A 16,896-nucleotide genomic window follows, 5' to 3' on the forward strand; every position below is an offset into this window, starting at 1 on the left:
GTGAAAATATCCACTAAATGAGGGAATAATATGTGTGAGGGTACCCCAGGAGAGTTCCAAATGTGTGTGGGTAGAATATATATCCTACGGGGGTAAAATTGAAAAAAGTTGAAAATATTTTTTTTTGGATTTAGTCATTTTTCCGGCGTTTATCAGTCTTTCAGATAGGGGAAATGTCAGTGAGCGTTCCGATTTCAGTTCCAAAGCGATGCGCCAAATGAGTCCTTGATATTTCGTCGTTTTCAGGCAATTTTGTGAATTTTTGAAAATGTCACTTTTTTTGTGAAAATATCCACTAAATGAGGGAATAATATGTGTGAGGGTACCCCAGGAGAGTTCCAAATGTGTGTGGGTAGAATATATATCCCTCCAGGGTAAAATTGAAAAAAGTTGAAAAAAATTTTTTTTTGGACTTGGTCATTTTTCCGGCGGTTATCAGACTTTCAGATAGGGGAAATGTCAGTGAGCGTTCCGATTTCAGTTCCAGAGCGATTCGCCGTGTGGGTCCTTGATATTTTGTCGTTTTCAGGCAATTTTCTGAATTTTTGAAAATTTCACTTTTTTGTGAAAATATCCACTAAATGAGGGAATAATATGTGTGAGGGTACCCCAGGAGAGTTCCAAATGTGTGTGGGTAGAATATATATCCCACGCGGGTAAAATTGAAAAAAGTTGAAAAATTTTTTTTGGGTGGGATTTAGTCATTTTTCCGGCGTTTATCAGACTTTCAGTTAGCGGAAATGTCAGTAAGCGTTCTGATTTCAGATCCAGAGCGATTCGTCGGATGAGTCCTTGATATTTTGTCGATTTCAGGCAATTTTCTGAATTTTTGAAAATTTCACTTTTTTGTGAATATATCCACTAAATGAGGGAATAATATGTGTGAGGGTACCCCAGGAGAGTTCCAAATGTGTGTGGATAGAATATATATCCCACGCGGGTAAAATTGAAAAAAGTTGAAAAAAAATTTTCTTGGACTTAGTCATTTTTCCGGCGTTTATCAGACTTTCAGATAGGGGAAATGTCAGTGAGCATTCCGATTATAGTTCCAGAGCGATTCGCACAATGAGTCCTTGATATTTAGTCGTTTTTAGACAATTTCCTGGATTTTTGAAAATTTCACTTTTTTGTGAAAATATCCACTAAATGACGCAATAATATGTGTGAGGGTACCCCAGGAGAGTTCCAAATGTGTGTGGGTAGAATATATATCCCACAGGGTTAAAATTGAAAAAAGTTGAAAAACATTTTTTTTTTGTTCTTAGTCATTTTTCCGGCCGTTTATCAGACTTTAAGTTAGCGGAAATGTCAGTAAGCGTTCTGATTTCAGATCCAGAGCGATTCGCCGGATGAGTCCTTGATATTTCGTTGATTTCAGGTAATTTTCTGAATTTTTGAAAATTTCACTTTTTTGTGAAAATATCCACTAAATGAGGGAATAATATGTGTGAGGGTACCCCAGGAGAGTTCCAAATGTGTGTGGGTAGAATATATATCCCACGGGGGTAAAATTGAAAAAAGTTGAAAAAATTTTTTTTTTGGATTTAGTCATTTTTCCGGCGTTTATCAGACTTTCAGATAGGGGAAATGTCAGTGAGCGTTCCGATTTCAGTTCCAAAGCGATTCGCCCAATGAGTCCTTGATATTTCGTCGTTTTCAGGCAATTTTGTGAATTTTTGAAAATTTCACTTTTTTTGTGAAAATATCCACTAAATGAGGGAATAATATGTGAGAGGGTACCCCAGGAGAGTTCCAAATGTGTGTGGGTAGAATATAGATCCCACGGGGTAAAATTGAAAAAATTTGAAAACATTTTTTTTTTGGATTTAGTCATTTTTCCGGCGTTTATCAGACTTTCAGAGAGGGGAAATGTCAGTGAGCGTTCCGATTTCAGTTCCAGAGCGATTCGCCCAATGAGTACTGGATATTTAGTCGTTTTCAGCCAATTTTCTGGATTTTTGAAAATTTCACTTTTTTGTGAAAATATCCACTAAATGAGGGAATAATATGTGAGAGGGTACCCCAGGAGAGTTCCAAATGTGTGTGGGTAGAATATAAATCCCACCTGGGTAAAATTGAAAAAAGTTGAAAAAAATTTTTTGGGGGATTTAGTCATTTTTCCGGCGTTTATCAGACTTTCAGTTAGCGGAAATGTCAGTAAGCGTTCCGATTTCAGATCCAGAGCGATTCGCCGGATGAGTCCTTGATATTTCGTCGTATTCAGACAATTTTCTGAATTTTTGAAAATTTCACTTTTTTGTGAAAATATCCACTAAATGAGGGAATAATATGTGAGAGGGTACCCCAGGAGAGTTCCAAATGTGTGTGGGTAGAATATATATCACATGGGGGTAAAATTGAAAAAAGTTTAAAAATTTTTTTTGGGGGGGATTTAGTCATTTTTCCGGCGTTTATCAGACTTTCAGATAGGGGAAATGTCAGTGATCATTCCGATTATAGTTCCAGAGCGATTCGCCCAATGAGTCCTTGATATTTAGTCGTTTTCAGACAATTTCCTGGATTTTTGAAAATTTCACTTTTTTGTTAAAATATCCACTAAATGACGAAATAATATGTGTGAGGGTACCCCAGGAGAGTTCCAAATGTGTGTGGGTAGAATATATATCCCACAGGGTTAAAATTGAAAAAAGTTGAAAAACATTTTTATTTTGTTCTTAGTCATTTTTCCGGCGTTTATCAGACTTTCAGTTAGCGGAAATGTCAGTAAGCGTTCTGATTTCAGATCCAGAGCGATTCGCCGGATGAGTCCTTGATATTTCGTCGATTTCAGGCAATTTTCAGAATTTTTGAAAATTTCACTTTTTTGTGAAAATATCCACTAAATGAGGGAATAATATGTGTGAGGGTACCCCAGGAGAGTTCCAAATGTGTGTGGGTAGAATATATATCCCACGGGGGTAAAATTGAAAAAAGTTGAAAAAATTTTTTTTTTGGATTTAGTCATTTTTCCGGCGTTTATCAGACTTTCAGATAGGGGAAATGTCAGTGAGCGTTCCGATTTCAGTTCCAAAGCGATTCGCCCAATGAGTCCTTGATATTTCGTCGTTTTCAGGCAATTTTGTGAATTTTTGAAAATTTCACTTTTTTTGTGACAATATCCACTAAATGAGGGAATAATATGTGTGAGGGTACCCCAGAAGAGTTCCAAATGTGTGTGGGTAGAATATATATCACATGGGGGTAAAATTGAAAAAAGTTGAAAAAATTTTTTTTTGGGATTTTGTCATTTTTCCGGCGTTTATCAGACTTTCAGTTAGCGGAAATGTCAGTAAGCGTTCCGATTTCAGATCCAGAGTGATTCGCCGGATGATTCCTTGATATTATGTCGTTTTCAGACAATTTTCTGAATTTTTGAAAATTTCACTTTTTTGTGAAAATATCCACTAAATGAGGGAATAATATGTGAGAGGGTACCCCAGGAGAGTTCCAAATGTGTGTGGGTAAAATATAGATCCCACAGGGGTAAAATTGAAAAAATTTGAAAACATTTTTTTTTTGGATTTAGTCATTTTTCCGGCGTTTATCAGACTTTCAGATAGGGGAAATGTCAGTGAGCGTTCCGATTTCAGTTCCAGAGCAATTCGCCCAATGAGTACTTGATATTTAGTCGTTTTCAGCCAATTTTCTGGATTTTTGAAAATTTCACTTTTTTGTGAAAATATCCACTAAATGAGGGAATAATATGTGTGAGGGTACCCCAGGAGAGTTCGAAATGAGTGTGGGTAGAATATAAATCCCACCTGGGTAAAATTGAAAAAAGTTGAAAAAAATTTTTTTTTGGTCTTAGTCATTTTTCCGGCGTTTATCAGACTTTCAGTTAGCGGAAATGTCAGTAAGCGTTCTGATTTCAGATCCAGAGCGATTCGCCAGATGAGTCCTTGATATTTCCTCTATTTCAGGCAATTTTCAGAATTTTTGAAAATTTCACTTTTTTGTGAAAATATCCACTAAATGAGGGAATAATATGTGTGAGGGTACCCCAGGAGAGTTCCAAATGAGTGTGGGTAGAATATATATCCCACGGGGGTAAAATTGAAAAAAGTTGCAAAAATTTTTTTTGGGGATTTAGTCATTTTTCCGGCGTTTATCAGACTTTCAGTTAGCGGAAATGTCAGTAAGCGTTCCGATTTCAGATCCAGAGCGATTCGCCGGATGAGTCCTTGATATTTCGTCGTTTTCAGACAATTTTCTGAATTTTTGAAAATTTCACTTTTTTGTGAAAATATCCACTAAATGAGGGAATAATATGTGAGAGGGTACCCCAGGAGAGTTCCAAATGTGTGTGGGTAGAATATAGATCCCACGGGGGTAAAATTGAAAAAAGTTGAAAAATTTTTTTTTTTGGATTTAGTCATTTTTCCGGCGTTTATCAGACTTTCAGATAGGGGAAATGTCAGTGAGCGTTCCGATTTGAGTTCCAGAGCAATTCGCCCAATGAGTCCTTGATATTTCGTCGTTTTCATTCAATTTTCTGAATTTTTGAAAATTTCACTTTTTTGTGAAAATATCCACTAAATGAGGGAATAATATGTGTGAGGGTACCCCAGGAGAGTTCCAAATGTGTGTGGGTAGAATATATATCCCACCGGGGTAAAATTGAAAAAAGTTGAAAAAAATTTTTTTTTGGATTTAGTCATTTTTCCGGCGTTTATCAGACTTTCAGATAGGGGAAATGTCAGTGAGCGTTCCGATTTCAGTTCCAGAGCGATTCGCCCAATGAGTACTTGATATTTAGTCGTTTTCAGCCAATTTTCTGGATTTTTGAAAATTTCACTTTTTTGTGAAAATATCCACTAAATGAGGGAATAATATGTGTGAGGGTACCCCAGGAGAGTTCCAAATGTTTGTGGGTAGAATATATATCACACGGGGGTAAAATTGAAAAAAGTTGAAAAAAATTTTTTTTTGGACTTAGTAATTTTTCCGGCGTTTATCAGACTTTCAGTTAGCGGAAATGTCAGTAAGCGTTCTGATTTCAGATCCAGAGCGATTCGCCAGATGAGTCCTTGATATTTCCTCTATTTCAGGCAATTTTCAGAATTTTTGAAAATTTCACTTTTTTGTGAAAATATCCACTAAATGAGGGAATAATATGTGTGAGGGTACCCCAGGAGAGTTCCAAATGAGTGTGGGTAGAATATATATCCCACGGGGGTAAAATTGAAAAAAGTTGCAAAAATTTTTTTTTTGGGATTTAGTCATTTTTCCGGCGTTTATCAGACTTTCAGTTAGCGGAAATGTCAGTAAGCGTTCCGATTTCAGATCCAGAGCGATTCGCCGGATGAGTCCTTGATATTTCGTCGTTTTCAGACAATTTTCTGAATTTTTGAAAATTTCACTTTTTTGTGAAAATATCCACTAAATGAGGGAATAATATGTGAGAGGGTACCCCAGGAGAGTTCCAAATGTGTGTGGGTAGAATATAGATCCCACGGGGGTAAAATTGAAAAAAGTTGAAAAATTTTTTTTTTTGGATTTAGTCATTTTTCCCGCGTTTATCAGACTTTCAGATAGGGGAAATGTCAGTGAGCGTTCCGATTTGAGTTCCAGAGCAATTCGCCCAATGAGTCCTTGATATTTCGTCGTTTTCATTCAATTTTCTGAATTTTTGAAAATTTTACTTTTTTGTGAAAATATCCACTAAATGAGGGAATAATATGTGTGAGGGTACCCCAGGAGAGTTCCAAATGTGTGTGGGTAGAATATATATCCCACCGGGGTAAAATTGAAAAAAGTTGAAAAAAATTTTTTTTTGGATTTAGTCATTTTTCCGGCGTTTATCAGACTTTCAGATAGGGGAAATGTCAGTGAGCATTCCGATTTCAGTTCCAGAGCGATTCGCCCAATGAGTACTTGATATTTAGTCGTTTTCAGCCAATTTTCTGGATTTTTGAAAATTTCACTTTTTTGTGAAAATATCCACTAAATGAGGGAATAATATGTGTGAGGGTACCCCAGGAGAGTTCCAAATGTGTGTGTGTAGAATATATATCCCACGGGGGTAAAATTGAAAAAAGTTTAAAAAAAATTTTTTTTGGACTTAGTCATTTTTTTGGCGTTTATCAGACTTTCAGATAGGGGAAATGTCAGTGAGCGTTACAATTTCAGTTCCAGAGTGATTCGCCCAATGAGTCCTTGATATTTAGTCGTTTTCAGCCAATTTTTTGGATTTTTGAAAATTTCACTTTTTTGTGAAAATATCCACTAAATGAGGGAATAATATGTGTGAGGGTACCCCAGGAGAGTTCCAAATGTGTGTGTGTAGAATATATATCCGACGGGGGTAAAATTGAATAAAGTTGAAAAAAATATTTTTTTGGCCTGTCATTTTTCCGACGTTTATCAGACTTTCAGATAGGGGAAATGTCAGTGAGCATTCCGATTTCAGTTCCAGAGCGATTCGCCCAACGAGTCCTTGATATTTAGTCGTTTTCAGCCAATTTTCTGGATTTTTGAACATTTCACTTTTTTGTGAAAATATCCAATAAATGAGGGAATAATATGTGTGAGGGTACCCCAGGAGAGTTCCAAATGTGTGTGGGTAGAATATATATCCCACGGGGGTAAAATTGAAAAAAGTTTAAAAAAATTTTTTTTTGGACTTAGTCATTTTTCTGGCGTTTATCAGACTTTCAGACAGGGGAAATGTCAGTGAGCATTACGATTTCAGTTCCAGAGCGATTCGCACAATGAGTCCTTGATACTTAGTCGTTTTCAGCCAATTTTTTGGATTTTTGAAAATTTCACTTTTTTGTGAAAATATCCACTAAATGAGGGAATAATATGTGTGAGGGTACCACAGGAGAGTTTCAAATGTGTGTGGGTAGAATATATATCCCACGGGGGTAAATTTGAAAAAAGTTGAAAAAAAATTTTTTTTTGGACTGTCATTTTTCCGACGTTTATCAGACTTTCCAAAATGGGAAATGTCAGTGAGCGTTCCGATTTCAGTTCCAGAGCGATTCGCCCAATGAGTCCTTGATATTTAGACGTTACAAGCCAATTTTCTGGATTTTTGAAAATTTCACTTTTTTGTGAAAATATCCACTAAATGAGGGAATAATATGTGTGAGGGTACACCAGGAGAGTTCCAAATGTGTGAGTGGAGAATATATATCCGACGGGGGTAAAATTGAAAAAAGTTGACAAAAAAATTTTTTTAGACTTAGTCATTTTTCCGACATTTATCAGACTTTCAGATAGGGGAAATGTCAGTGAGCGTTCCGATTTCAGTTCCACAGCGATTCGCCCTATGAGTCCTTGATTTTTAGTCGTTTTCAGCCAATTTTCTGGATTTTTGAAAATTTCACTTTTTTGAGAAAATATCCACTAAATGAGGGAATAATATGTGTGAGGGTACACCAGGAGATTTCCAAATGTGTGTGTGTAGAATATATATCCGACGGGGGTAAAATTGAATAAAGTTGAAAAAATTTTTTTTTTGGACTGTCATTTTTCTGACGTTTATCAGACTTTGCAAAATGGGAAATGTCAGTGAGCATTCCAATTTCAGTTCCAGAGCGATTCGCCCAATGAGTCCTTGATATTTAGTCGTTTTCAGCCAATTTTGGGGATTTTTTAATATTTCACTTTTTTGTGAAAATATCCACTAAATGAGGGAATAATATGTGTGAGAGTACCCCAGGAGAGTTCCAAATGTGTGTGGGTAGAATATATATCCGACGGGGTAAAATTGAAAAAAGTTGACAAAAATTTTCTTTTGGACCTGTCATTTTTCCGACGTTTATCAGACTTTCAGATAGGGGAAATGTCAGTGAGCATTCCGATTTCAGTTCCAGAGCGATTGGCCCATGAGTCCTTGTTATTTAGCCGTTTTCAGCCAATTTTTTGGATTTTTGAAAATTTCACTTTTTTGTGAAAATATCCACTAAATGAGGGAATAATATGTGTGAGGGTACCCCAGGAGAGTTGCAAATGTGTGTGGGAAGAATATGTATCCCACGGGGGTAAAATTGAAAAAGTTGAAAAAAATTTTTTTTTGGACTTAGTCATTTTTCCGGCGTTTATCAGACTTTCAGATAGGGAAAATATCAGTGAGCATCCCGATTTCAGTTCCAGAGCGATGCGCCCTATGACTCCTTGTTATTTAGTCGTTTTCAGCCAATTTTCTGGATTTTTGAAAATTTCACTTTTTTGTGAAAATATCCACTAAATGTGGGAATAATATGTGCGAGGGTTCCCCAGGAGAGTTCCAAATGTGTGTGGGTAGAATATATATCCCACGGGGGAAAAATTGAAAAAAGTTGAAAAAAAATATTTTTTGGACTTAGTCATTTTTCCAGCGTTTATCAGACTTTCAGAGAGGGGAAATGTAAGTGAGCGTTCCGATTTCAGTTCCAGAGCGATTCGCCCAATGAATCCTTGATATTTAGTCGTTTTCAGCCAATTTTTTGGATTTTTAAAAATTTCACTTTTTTGTGAAAATATCCATTAAATGAGGGAATAATATGTGTGAGGGTACCCCAGGAGAATTCCAAATGTGTGTGTGTAGAATATATATTCCACGGGGGTAAAATTGAAAAAAGTTGAAAAAAATTTTTTTTTGGACTTAGTCATTTTTCTGGCGTTTATCAGACTTACAGATAGGGAAAATATTAGTGAGCATTCCGATTTCAGTTCCAGAGCGATGCGCCCAATGACTCCTTGTTATTTAGTCGTTTTCAGCCAATTTTCTGAATTTTTGAAAATTTCACTTTTTTGTGAAAATATCCACTAAATGAGGGAATAATATGTGTGAGGGTACCCCAGGAGAGTTCCAAATGTGTGTGGGAAGAATATGTATCCCACGGGGGTGAAATTGAAAAAGTTGAAAAAAATTTTTTTTTGGACTTAGTCATTTTTCCGGCGTTTATCAGACTTTCAGATAGGGGAAATGTCAGTGAGCGTTCCGATTTCAGTTCCAGAGCGATTCGCCCAATGAGTCCATGTTATTTAGTCGTTTTCAGCCAATTTTCTGGATTTTTGAAAATTTCACTTTTTTGTGAAAATATCCACTAAATGAGGGAATAATATGTGTGAGGGTACCCCAGGAGAGTTCCAAATGTGTGTGGGTAGAATATATATCCCACGGGGGTAAAATTGAAAAAAGTTGAAAAACATTTTTTTTTGGACTTAGTCATTTATCTGACGTTTATCAGACTTTCATATAGGGGAAATGTCAGTGAGCATTCCGATTTCAGTTCCAGAGCGATTGGCCCATGAGTCCTTGTTATTTAGCCGTTTTCAGCCAATTTTTTGGATTTTTGAAAATTTCACTTTTTTGTGAAAATATCCACTAAATGAGGGAATAATATGTGTGAGGGTACCCCAGGAGAGTTGCAAATGTGTGTGGGAAGAATATGTATCCCACGGGGGTAAAATTGAAAAAGTTGAAAAAAATTTTTTTTTGGACTTAGTCATTTTTCCGGCGTTTATCAGACTTTCAGATAGGGAAAATATCAGTGAGCATCCCGATTTCAGTTCCAGAGCGATGCGCCCAATGACTCCTTGTTATTTAGTCGTTTTCAGCCAATTTTCTGGATTTTTGAAAATTTCACTTTTTTGTGAAAATATCCACTAAATGTGGGAATAATATGTGCGAGGGTTCCCCAGGAGAGTTCCAAATGTGTGTGGGTAGAATATATATCCCACGGGGGAAAAATTGAAAAAAGTTGAAAAAAAATTTTTTTTGGACTTAGTCATTTTTCTGGCGTTTATCAGACTTTCAGATAGGGAAAATATTAGTGAGCATTCCGATTTCAGTTCCAGAGCGATGCGCCCAATGACTCCTTGTTATTTAGTCGTTTTCAGCCAATTTTCTGAATTTTTGAAAATTTCACTTTTTTCTGAAAATATCCACTAAATGAGGAATAATATGTGTGAGGGTACCCCAGGAGACTTCCAAATGTGTGTGGGTAGAATATATATCCGACGGGGGTAAAATTGAAAAAAGTTGAAAAACATTTTTTTTGGACTTAGTCATTTATCCGACGTTTATCAGACTTTCATATAGGGGAAATGTCAGTGAGCGTTCCGATTTCAGTTCCAGAGCGATTCGCCCAATGAGTCCTTGATATTTAGTCGTTTTCAGCCAATTTTCTGGATTTTTGAAAATTTCACTTTTTTGTGAAAATATCCACTAAATGAGGGAATAATATGTGTGAGGGTACCCCAGGAGAGTTCCAAATGTGTGTGGGAAGAATATGTATCCCATGGGTGTTAAATTGAAAAAGTTGAAAAAAAATATTTTTTGGACTTAGTCATTTTTCCAGCGTTTATCAGACTTTCAGAGAGGGGAAATGTAAGTGAGCATTCCGATTTCAGTTCCAGAGCAATTCGCCCAATGAATCTTTGATATTTAGTCGTTTTCAGCCAATTTTTTGGATTTTTAAAAATTTCACTTTTTTGTGAAAATATCCATTAAATGAGGGAATAATATGTGTGAGGGTACCCCAGGAGAATTCCAAATGTGTGTGTGTAGAATATATATCCCACGGGGGTAAAATTGAAAAAAGTTGAAAAAAATTTTTTTTTGGACTTAGTCATTTTTCTGGCATTTATCAGACTTACAGATAGGGAAAATATTAGTGAGCATTCCGATTTCAGTTCCAGAGCGATGCGCCCAATGACTCCTTGTTATTTAGTCGTTTTCAGCCAATTTTCTGAATTTTTGAAAATTTCACTTTTTTCTGAAAATATCCACTAAATGAGGAATAATATGTGTGAGGGTACCCCAGGAGAGTTCCAAATGTGTGTGGGTAGAATTTATATCCGACGGGGGTAAAATTGAAAAAAGTTGAAAAAATTTTTTTTTGGACTTAGTCATTTATCCGACGTTTATCAAACTTTCAGATAGGGGAAATGTCAGTCAGCATTCCGATTTCAGTTCCAAAGCGATTCGCCCAATGAGTCCTTGTTATTTAGTCGTTTTCAGCCAATTTTTTGGATTTTTGAAAATTTCACTTTTTTGTGAAAATATCCACTAAATGAGGGAATAATATGTGTGAGGGTACCCCAGGAGAGTTCCAAATGTGTGTGGGAAGAATATGTATCCCACGGGGGTAAAATTGAAAAAGTTGAAAAAAATTTTTTTTTGGACTTAGTCATTTTTCCGGCGTTTATCAGACTTTCAGATAGGGGAAATGTCAGTGAGCGTTCCGATTTCAGTTCCAGAGCGATTCGCCCAATGAGTCCATGTTATTTAGTCGTTTTCAGCCAATTTTCTGGATTTTTGAAAATTTCACTTTTTTGTGAAAATATCCACTAAATGAGGGAATAATATGTGTGAGGGTACCCCAGGAGAGTTGCAAATGTGTGTGGGAAGAATATGTATCCCACGGGGGTAAAATTGAAAAAGTTGAAAAAAATTTTTTTTTGGACTTAGTCATTTATCTGACGTTTATCAGACTTTCATATAGGGGAAATGTCAGTGAGCATTCCGATTTCAGTTCCAGAGCGATTGGCCCATGAGTCCTTGTTATTTAGCCGTTTTCAGCCAATTTTTTGGATTTTTGAAAATTTCACTTTTTTGTGAAAATATCCACTAAATGAGGGAATAATATGTGTGAGGGTACCCCAGGAGAGTTGCAAATGTGTGTGGGAAGAATATGTATCCCACGGGGGTAAAATTGAAAAAGTTGAAAAAAATTTTTTTTTGGACTTAGTCATTTTTCCGGCGTTTATCAGAATTTCAGATAGGGAAAATATCAGTGAGCATCCCGATTTCAGTTCCAGAGCGATGCGCCCAATGACTCCTTGTTATTTAGTCGTTTTCAGCCAATTTTCTGGATTTTTGAAAATTTCACTTTTTTGTGAAAATATCCACTAAATGTGGGAATAATATGTGCGAGGGTTCCCCAGGAGAGTTCCAAATGTGTGTGGGTAGAATATATATCCCACGGGGGAAAAATTGAAAAAAGTTGAAAAAAAATTTTTTTTGGACTTAGTCATTTTTCTGGCGTTTATCAGACTTTCAGATAGGAAAATATTAGTGAGCATTCCGATTTCAGTTCCAGAGCGATGCGCCCAATGACTCCTTGTTATTTAGTCGTTTTCAGCCAATTTTCTGAATTTTTGAAAATTTCACTTTTTTCTGAAAATATCCACTAAATGAGGAATAATATGTGTGAGGGTACCCCAGGAGACTTCCAAATGTGTGTGGGTAGAATATATATCCGACGGGGGTAAAATTGAAAAAAGTTGAAAAACATTTTTTTTTGGACTTAGTCATTTATCCGACGTTTATCAGACTTTCATATAGGGGAAATGTCAGTGAGCGTTCCGATTTCAGTTCCAGAGCGATTCGCCCAATGAGTCCTTGATATTTAGTCGTTTTCAGCCAATTTTCTGGATTTTTGAAAATTTCACTTTTTTGTGAAAAAATCCACTAAATGAGGGAATAATATGTGTGAGGGTACCCCAAGAGAGTTCCAAATGTGTGTGGGAAGAATATATATCCCACGGGGGTAAAATTGAAAAAAGTTGAAAAAAAATTTTTTTTGGACTTAGTCATTTTTCTGACGTTTATCAGACTTTCAGATAGGGAAAATATTAGTGAGCATTCCGATTTCAGTTCCAGAGCGATGCTCCCAATGACTCCTTGTTATTTAGTCGTTTTCAGCCAATTTTCAGAATTTTTGAAAATTTCACTTTTTTCTGAAAATATCCACTAAATGAGGAATAATATGTGTGAGGGTACCCCAGGAGAGTTCCAAATGTGTGTGGGTAGAATATATATCCGACGGGGGTAAAATTGATAAAAGTTGAAAAAAATTTTTTTTTGGACTTAGTCATTTATCCGACGTTTATCGGACTTTCAGATAGGGGAAATGTCAGTCAGCATTCCGATTTCAGTTCCAGAGCGATTCGCCCAATGAGTCCTTGTTATTTAGTCGTTTTCAGCCAATTTATTGGATTTTTGAAAATTTCACTTTTTTGTGAAAATATCCACTAAATGAGGGAATAATATGTGTGAGGGTACCCCAGGAGAGTTCCAAATGTGTGTGGGAAGAATATGTATCCCATGGGGGTTAAATTGAAAAAGTTGAAAAAAAATTTTTTTTGGACTTAGTCATTTTTCCGGCGTTTATCAGACTTTCAGATAGGGGAAATGTCAGTGAGCGTTCCGATTTCAGTTCCAGACCGATTCGCCCAATGAGTCCTTAATATTAAGTCGTTTTCAGCCAATTTTCTGGATTTTTGAAAATTTCACTTTTTTGTGAAAATATCCACTAAATGAGGGAATAATATGTGTGAGGGTACCCCAGGAGAGTTCCAAATGTGTGTGTGTAGAATATATATCCCACGGGGGTAAAATTGAAAAAAGTTGAAAAAAAATTTTTTTTGGACTTAGTCATTTTTCTGACGTTTATCAGACTTTCAGATAGGGAAAATATTAGTGAGCATTCCGATTTCAGTTCCAGAGCGATGCTCCCAATGACTCCTTGTTATTTAGTCGTTTTCAGCCAATTTTCAGAATTTTTGAAAATTTCACTTTTTTCTGAAAATATACACTAAATGAGGAATAATATGTGTGAGGGTACCCCAGGAGAGTTCCAAATGTGTGTGGGTAGAATATATATCCGACGGGGGTAAAATTGATAAAAGTTGAAAAAAATTTTTTTTTGGACTTAGTCATTTATCCGACGTTTATCGGACTTTCAGATAGGGGAAATGTCAGTCAGCATTCCGATTTCAGTTCCAGAGCGATTCGCCCAATGAGTCCTTGTTATTTAGTCGTTTTCAGCCAATTTATTGGATTTTTGAAAATTTCACTTTTTTGTGAAAATATCCACTAAATGAGGGAATAATATGTGTGAGGGTACCCCAGGAGAGTTCCAAATGTGTGTGGGAAGAATATGTATCCCATGGGGGTAAAATTGAAAAAGTTGAAAAAAATTTTTTTTGGACTTAGTCATTTTTCTGGCGTTTCTCAGACTTTCAGATAGGGAAAATATTAGTGAGCATTCCGATTTCAGTTCCAGAGCGATGCGCCCAATGACTCCTTGTTATTTAGTCGTTTTCAGCCAATTTTCTGAATTTTTGAAAATTTCACTTTTTTCTGAAAATATCCACTAAATGAGGAATAATATGTGTGAGGGTACCCCAGGAGAGTTCCAAATGTGTGTGTGTAGAATATATATCCCACGGGGGTAAAATTGAAAAAAGTTGAAAAAAATTTTTTTTTGGACTTAGTCATTTATCCGACGTTTATCAGACTTTCAGATAGGGGAAATGTCAGTCAGCATTCCGATTTCAGTTCCAGAGCGATTCGCCCAATGAGTCCTTAATATTTAGTCGTTTTCAGCCAATTTTCTGGATTTTTGAAAATTTCACTTTTTTGTGAAAATATCCACTAAATGAGGGAATAATATGTGTGAGGGTACCCCAGGAGAGTTCCAAATGTGTGTGGGTAGAATATATATCCCACGGGGGGTAAAATTGAAAAAGTTAAAAAAAATTTTTTTTTGGACTTAGTGATTTTTCTGACATTTATCAGATTTTCAGATAGGGGAAATGTCAGTGAGCATTCCGATTTCAGTTCCAGAGCGATTCGCCCAATGAGTCCTTGATATTTAGTCGTTTTCAGCCAATTTTCTGGATTTTTGAAAATTTCACTTTTTTGTGAAAATATCCACTAAATTAGGGAATAATATGTGTGAGGGTACCCCAGGAGAGTTCCAAATGTGTGTGTGTAGAATATATATCCCACGGGGGTAAAATTGAAAAAAGTTGAAAAAAAATTTTTTTTGGACTTAGTCATTTTTCTGGCGTTTATCAGACTTTCAGATAGGGGAAATGTCAGTCAGCATTCCGATTTCAGTTCCAGAGCGATGCGCCCAATGACTCCTTGTTATTTAGTCGTTTTCAGCCAATTTTCTGAATTTTTGAAAATTTCACTTTTTTCTGAAAATATCCACTAAATGAGGAATAATATGTGTGAGGGTACCCCAGGAGAGTTCCAAATGTGTGTGTGTAGAATATATATCCCACGGGGGTAAAATTGAAAAAAGTTGAAAAAAATTTTTTTTTGGACTTAGTCATTTATCCGACGTTTATCAGACTTTCAGATAGGGGAAATGTCAGTCAGCATTCCGATTTCAGTTCCAGAGCGATTCGCCCAATGAGTCCTTGTTATTTAGTCGTTTTCAGCCAATTTTTTGGATTTTTGAAAATTTCACTTTTTTGTGAAAATATCCACTAAATGAGGGAATAATATGTGTGAGGGTACCCCAGGAGAGTTCCAAATGTGTGTGGGAAGAATATGTATCCCATGGGGGTAAAATTGAAAAAGTTGAAAAAAATTTTTTTTTGGACTTAGTCATTTTTCCGGCGTTTATCAGACTTTCAGATAGGGGAAATGTCAGTGAGCGTTCCGATTTCAGTTCCAGACCGATTCGCCCAATGAGTCCTTAATATTTAGTAGTTTTCAGCCAATTTTCTGGATTTCTGAAAATTTCACTTTTTTGTGAAAATATCCACTAAATGAGGGAATAATATGTGTGAGGGTACCCCAGGAGAGTTCCAAATGTGTGTGGGTAGAATATATATCCCACGGGGGGTAAAATTGAAAAAGTTAAAAAAAATTTTTTTTTGGACTTAGTGATTTTTCTGACGTTTATCAGATTTTCAGATAGGGGAAATGTCAGTGAGCATTCCGATTTCAGTTCCAGAGCGATTCGCCCAATGAGTCCTTGTTATTTAGTCGTTTTCAGCCAATTTTTTGGATTTTTGAAAATTTCACTTTTTGTGAAAATATCCACTAAATGAGGGAATAATATGTGTGAGGGTACCCCAGGAGAGTTCCAAATGTGTGTGGGTAGAATATATATCCCATGGGGGTAAAATTGAAAAAAGTCGAAAAAAAATTTTTTTTGGACTTAGTCATTTTTCCGGCGTTTATCAGACTTTCAGATAGGGGAAATGTCAGTGAGCGTTCCGATTTCAGTTCCAGAGTGATTCTCCCAATGAGTCCTTGTTATTTAGTCGTTTTCAGCCAATTTTCTGGATTTTTGAAAATTTCACTTTTTTGTGAAAATATCCACTAAATGAGGGAATAATATGTGTGAGGGTACCCCAGGAGAGTTGCAAATGTGTGTGGGTAGAATATATATCCCACGGGGGTAAAATTTAAAAAAGTTGAAAAAAATTTTTTTTGGACTGTCATTTTTCTGGCGTTTATCAGACTTTCAGATAGGGGAAATGTCAGTGAGCATTCCGATTTCAGTTCCAGAGCGATTCGCCCAATGAGTCCTTGATATTTAGTCGTTTTCAGCCAATTTTCTGGATTTTTGAAAATTTCACTTTTTTGTGAAAATATCCACTAAATGAGGGAATAATATGTGTGAGGGTACCCCAGGAGAGTTCCAAATGTGTGTGTGTAGAATATATATCCCACGGGGGTAAAATTGAAAAAAGTTGAAAAAAAATTTTTTTTGGACTTAGTCATTTTTCTGGCGTTTATCAGACTTTCAGATAGGGGAAATGTCAGTCAGCATTCCGATTTCAGTTCCAGAGCGATGCGCCCAATGACTCCTTGTTATTTAGTCGTTTTCAGCCAATTTTCTGAATTTTTGAAAATTTCACTTTTTTCTGAAAATATCCACTAAAGGAGGAATAATATGTGTGAGGGTACCCCAGGAGAGTTCCAAATGTGTGTGTGTAGAATATATATCCCACGGGGGTAAAATTGAAAAAAGTTGAAAAAAATTTTTTTTTGGACTTAGTCATTTATCCGACGTTGATCAGACTTTCAGATAGGGGAAATGTCAGTCAGCATTCCGATTTCAGTTCCAGAGCGATTCGCCCAATGAGTCCTTGTTATTTAGTCGTTTTCAGCCAATTTTTTGGATTTTTGAAAATTTCACTTTTTTGTGA

This window comes from Phyllobates terribilis, unplaced genomic scaffold, assembly GCF_046119375.1.
Source record: "Phyllobates terribilis strain yellow unplaced genomic scaffold, ASM4611937v1 Scaffold_21__1_contigs__length_20361869, whole genome shotgun sequence".
Classification (NCBI taxonomy): Eukaryota; Metazoa; Chordata; class Amphibia; order Anura; family Dendrobatidae; genus Phyllobates; species Phyllobates terribilis.